We start from the raw sequence: 6,722 nt of genomic DNA, 5'->3' as shown, positions 1-6,722 counted from the left end.
TTATTTAGATTTCAGAACACTTTCAAGCACTGTTAATTTCATCTGTATGCTTTATATCTTGCCATCTCAGCTGAGGATGTGTCTACATGCATTTGCTTTATCAAAATAATCTATATTGGTAGTAAAATTGTGAATTGTTCAGTCATGCCCATCAAACCTTTTGGCAGCACATGCAAACAATGCACAAATGCATAACACAAGAGTTATTACATACGATGAATAGAACGACCTGAGTCCATTTCATTGATTGAAAGGAGTAAACAAATTACAGAGTGTGTATGAGTTTGGCTACATTGGGCACCAACTAAGAAAAACATAAAATTCGGTGCACCTTTTACATTCATAAGTTGTATATATGAAAAACCCTGAGTTCCAACAGTCGCAGAACATATATATATATATATATATATATATATATATATATATATATATATATATATATATATATGGTCGAGCTGCAAAACTGAATATGAAATTTGACCACTCCATCATTCCTCCATTGCTACTTCTCGACCCATGGGCAGTAATCTGGATACTCCTGCTGTAATCAATCAACTTCATCTGTCAATAGCATCCCTTGTTTTACTCGTTAGTGAGATTGTCGATTTATCAAGAATACTGTTGAACTGACACAATATCTGCATTCAGTAACCTGCTGAAGCAAGTTCTAAACTTTCAGGAGAACTCATCTGCAATGAACACAAATCCATGGCAGTCTATGTATCACTACTCCCCACCACATCTAGTGTAAAGGCGGCTCTGGATGATTTAATTAAACAACAGAAAAGAAGGCTAAGTGAAACCTGTGTTATTCTTAAAGGGCAAATCTCTGATCCTCGTGTGATCCTTTTGTGCGAGTTGGGCAAGAATCCAAGCGGATCAGGGGGAAGAGAACAAATGTGGTGGGCAAGAAGGCCTGCAGGATCAGGATTCAGGAGGAGGGGGGGCGGCTGGTGGACGTACACGTACTTGCCGGCACGATGGTCCTCGAGGCCTCAACAGTGAGACGGTCGGCTGGAGGACATACCAGCTACATCTGACCTCTGCACCGCCGGTGACCATGGAGCGGATAGGGATGCGGGCGGGCGGGCGATGGTACCGACGAAGGACGCGCCGCCACTGCCGAATATCGGGGTCGTCGATGAGAAACAAGAGATCGGCGAGCAGATGCGCCCAATAAACGAGAAGGGAAGGAGTATTATATTTTTTTTTTTGCGAGTAAGGAGTATTATATTATCCAGATTACCCCTGCCAATGGATGGTTAGATCTTGTCTATACCTTATACTACTAAGTGGTAGTATTGTGCAATGAATAATACAGTTGTGGTTTGTTGCAGTGGATAGAAATACAAGTGAAACAGATCTGTGCATTAGAACAACATTCTTGGAATCTCAATGGTGATCAGGAAATATTCTTTTGAGATTGAGATTCATAGGTGCGTTAATTGGTGAATAGAGCTGATAAGAAGAGGTTATCAGTTACAGACCACAGGTATGTTCATAGTTCCCTCTTTATGATCTTTTTTCTCCCTCCTATGTTCTGTTGTCTTTGCTACATATTAACAGCAAAAGAAAAGTCTAATAAAGTGATATGCTTAGTGTTCTTCTCATGGATTAATTGCTCTCTCTACACCCTATGGATTAATTGATGCTAATGAGGCTCTGAACTAACATGTGCATCTGAAAACTGCTATATGCAGACCTGGCATGAGGCTATCTCTGTTTAATGTCAGGTGTCACCATTTTTGTTGAATGATTTATATGTTTAATACCACCTGATATTGTTACTGTTTTTATGGAATATGACCTACAATGCCTGAGCACGGTTGCTTATGCTTCCATGTACAATGTTATTGTGACCAAGCTCTGGATGTCATGCATCTAACAGGAGAATGACCCTACTTTCTATGGGACTTAGATGGCTTGACGGGAGCAAGGTTCGTCCATAAGCACACCTTTACATTTTTTAATATTGTGTTACTTTTTTTCCAAAATAAAATATTTACTACTTCGTTTTCAGAAAAAGCTAACAACCTAATTGTGAGAAGTTCTTTGCCATAGATGTTGCATGTGCACCTCCTAGCTAACATCTGAAAACTTGCGGTTTCTCATGCTGGCATCATCTACTTTTCTCCTGTTGACCTAAAAATCAACACACTGAAATCCGAGGGCAAGTGTTCGCCGAGTCACGGAAAGTCAACCAAGTGTGCCAGTCAATTTGATCTGAAATTGACAAGGGAGAAAACAAAGTCAAATTCGAAAGCGTATCGGCTGGGATTCCGAATATCTTTTAGATGGGCGTATCGGCAAGCTTTGCCGATACTATAGACGACAAAAATATATTAAATGCAAGCGCGTAGTAAACGAGCGCATCGGCAGGATCAGCCAATACACTAAACGACCAAACCGGCTTTGAACAGCCGATCGCGTATGTATGACAAGATCTAAGTTACGAATGTGTAACTCAGATGATGTGAAGTTAAAAACAGATCTAAACCGGCTCTTGAAATAACAAAAGTGTTACTCCAAAACCTAAAGCCGATCTAATATGTTTTTAGATGTGATAATGGCCAAAAAGCATAGGAAAACCTACAAATCTAGCCGATATCGATAATTGGTGAATAAATCTAAACAAGACGACAGCGATGCGCACGGAAGTCAAAGCCTAAATAAACTCGATAACTTTTGAATAGATTTGAACGAAGCCACAGCGATGCGCCCGGTAGCTAAAGTTTAAATATACTCGGTAAAACAAAAACACACTAGCAAATCAAGTCGCTCGAATGTGAGGCGTCCTTGATCAACTTGAAAGAACTCGTCGAAAAAAGAAGAGAAAAGGCGAAGTCGCCTAAAAAATGCAAAGAAATTGTAAAGTTTGTTGTATTGGATGTGTATCAAGTTTTTCTGGTCCCTTACAACTGATATATATAGTCTAGCGCTATCAAATCCTAGCCGATTACGGCAGACATTACTTGACCCTAAAGAAAAGACTATCTAAAAGATAAACTACTTAAAATATTACAACCGAATCATCAAGATTTTCGTAGAGTCCGGATCCTCTTCTCCTTCCTTGACTTCATCGGCAACTCTCCATCGGCCGGATACCAGAGCTAGCGGATCAGCATCTTCAAAGCATATTCTTCTGGCCCATCGGACGAACTCCATCGGCCGATTCCAACCCTGTGCATCTTTTGGTTTCTTCCAAATCGGCCACCTTCCCTTCACAAAAATCACCTTCTTTGACACGTGTCAAAAAATGGTGTCAACACATGCCCCCCAGTTTTGAAATAATTTATTTTGTTCCGAAATTACTCCAACCAGCATTCAAAGCCATTCCTCGTACCCCGTGCACACGGCTTATCCCGTACAACTGGGTAAAACTCTTCTTTGCCCCTGGCCTTTCGCCTTCTATCTGCGCAAGCCCAATGCGCCGATTCACTTTCTGTCTTTTTACCTGCCCAGACAGATCCATAAAAATCACCCTCCGGCTCTACATCGGCAACAAGCCTCCATTAGCTACAACACCTCTCCCTTTCTCTTTCCAGCAGCTCCAAAAAACCCTAGGTTTTTCAGTAGCAATGGCGGGCACCAAGCAACCTGACGAGGGTCCGTCCAATGCCCCTCTGGCGATCCACCGCCGCCTGGTGTAAGTTACCTCTCTCTACCTCTGATCCCTACATTCTCGTTTAGTTCTGATCTTCAGTTTCTGCACAGTGACGATGCTTCCTCTTCCTCGGGCTCTTCTGGTTCGGAGGGGCCCCCTTTCCCTGGCGTTCCCGAGAGTACCGTGGAGTTCATCCGCCCGCTTCTTCGCGAGAAAGACGAAGCTCGGCAGAACTACTCCCAGGAGACCATCAGGTCTCAGCGCCTCGCCACTGAACTGGAGGCGGCACAAGCCGATCGGGCCATTGTCCGAGCCCAACTCACCGCCGCCGACTCCAGGTTTGCCGGTAGGTTATTTTATTTTCTGCATTGTTTCTTTCTTTTTAAATTCTTCTTCTGACTCCTTCATTTCATCAGTCCTGGAATCACAAATCCAGACCCTCCACGCCGCTGCAGCCACCGCCACCGAGTCGGTGAACGCGCGCGGTGACACCATCACCGCCCGTCTGCAGGACATCCCCAACCGCATCCGGGAGGTCGCCGGACATGGGGTTCGCCGTGGCGCCGCTGTAGCCCTCACCACGGCCCAATTCGAGACCAATCATGATCTCCTGCAGGTCGAACAGGTCCACTTTCCACTGGGCAGCGAAGACTGGTGGGCCTTCGAGGAGCTCACCGACGACATGGAGATGGCAGCCGCCGCCATCTCCGAAGATGTCAGCATAGAGGCGGTCATCGGCAATGTCTTTGCCGATGATAAAATTTCTAGGAGTAGCATCTTCCTAGAAACAACTTTTGCTGTATCGGCCAGATCATCTGATCGGCCTTTTTTTATAAATGATATTATTAACGAAGTATTTCCCCTTTCTTGTCGTTTTTCATTGTAACTTCTCACTTGATAACGTAAAAACCCAAACCCTGACCTGAATCTGAGCAGCTTGAATTGTGTGGATTTTTTGCACTAAGAGCGACACATATCGTGTCGGCCATAACAATTCAACTGATAACTCAATTAATCGGCTATCCATCCACCCAAACGCTAGGGTAATACTTCTTCAAATATTTTTCGTTAAGAGCTCTAGAATATTCTTCCCCTTCGAGTGTCTCTAAAATATAAGTATTGCCAGGAATGCATCTATTTACTCTGAATGGTCCTTCCCACGTTTGCGATCATTTGCCGAATTTTGAACTCTTTGTTCCTATCGGCAGTATCAACTTCCAAACCAATTCGTCTTGCTCAAAAGTTTTGGCTTTTACCTTCTTATCATACCATCGGCTAACTCTGGCTTTATTCGCCTCAATATTTATAAGAGCCTTCAGCCGATGGCCAGCCAAATCCTCTAATTCATCTTTCATTAGAGCAGAATATTCATCGGCCGTCAATTGATTCTGAAACGTGACACGCCGTGAATCAAGTTTCAACTCCCATGGGAGAACAACTTCATGTCCATATACCTAATGATATGGAGACACCTTTGTAGCGCCATGACAAGCCATTCTGTATGCCCATAAAGCTTCATGAAGCACAATATGTCATTTTCTAGGATATTCTTCAATCTTTCTCTTGATTAATTTGATGACCCCTTTATTAGATGCTTCTGCCTGACCGTTAGCTTGGGCATAATATGGAGAAGAATTCAGCAATTTAATCCCCATTCCAGTATCAAATTCCTCAAATTCATCTGACGTAAACATAGTACCCTGATCGATCGTAATGGTCTGTGGAATACCAAACCGATAAATAATATGTTCTTTGACGAATTCAATCATCTCTTTTGACGTAACATTATTCAGAGGAATTGCTTCAACCCACTTGGTGAAATAATCAGTGGCCACCAAGATAAACTTAAGATTTTTACTGGATGGAGGATATATCTGGCCGATCAAATCAATTCCCCATGTTCTAAACGGCCACGGCTTGATTATGGGATTCATGGCTGACACATGAACTCTTTGCACGCTCCCAATACTTCTGACATTCTTGGCAACCTCTGTAATATGTGAAGCAATCTTCCAGCATCGTCGGCCAAAAATATTCGTTCCTCCTGATCACCCATTTCATCTTATAGGCCAATTGATGGGATCCACAGACACCTTCGTGAATTTCACCCATTAACACCTTTGCTTCCTCTTTCTCAATGCATTTGAGTAAAATCCCATCAATTGTCCGATACTATAAATCTTTCTCCAACAATACATACTTGATTGCCTGGAATCTGATTTTTCTGTTCACTTTCTTGGATGGATCTTTCAAATAATCAATAATCTCTTTCCTCCAATCATCGGCTGTTAATTCCAAGGCCATTATTCCTTCCATCGGCCGATATCCTGAAGCATGCTGAGCCAGCCGATTTGCATCACTGTTATGAAATTTGAGAACATGCTCGATGGTTACCTTCTTGAATTCTTTCAACAGCCGGAGACATTCTTCATGATATAATTGTAAAATATCATCTTTACATTCATACTCCCCAACTAACTGATTAATCACCAGCATAGAATCTCTAAAAATCTCAACAGCATCGGCTTTGATCTCTCAAAGTAATTGAATTCCCTTGATAATAGCATGATACTCAGTTTGATTATTGGTTGCAGAGGCTTCAATCGGAAATTAGAACTCAAAATTTGCCCCCCGATGGGAAATCAGCACCACATCAATTCCAGAACCGTTTCCACACGAAGATCCATCAAAGAATAAAGTCCAAAAAACAAGATCTACTATATTTAGCTCTAGTCCATAATGTTGCACAACAAAATCGGCTACGGCTTGACCCTTAATTGCTTTAGCCGATTCATATCTCAAATTAAATTTTGACAATGCCAAAATCCATTTTCCTATCCTCCCTTTTAAAATTGGCAATGAGAGCATATATCTAATAACATCATATTTGCTCATAACAACACATTTAGCCGATAATAAATAATGTCTAAGCTTGGTACAAGAGAAGTATAAGCAAAGACACAATCTCTCGATAGGAGAATACCTGGTTTCAGCATCCAGCAATCTTCTGCTCACAAAATAAATAGCTCTTTTTTTCCCTTCAAATTCTTGAATAAGGGCTGATCCGATAGCACGCTCATCAGCCGATAAATACAATTTAAATGGCTTGTGCTTTTGG

The sequence above is a fragment of the Panicum virgatum genome, chromosome 6K (genome assembly GCF_016808335.1).
Source record: "Panicum virgatum strain AP13 chromosome 6K, P.virgatum_v5, whole genome shotgun sequence".
Classification (NCBI taxonomy): domain Eukaryota; kingdom Viridiplantae; phylum Streptophyta; class Magnoliopsida; order Poales; family Poaceae; genus Panicum; species Panicum virgatum.
Note: the sequence above shows the minus strand (reverse complement) of the source record.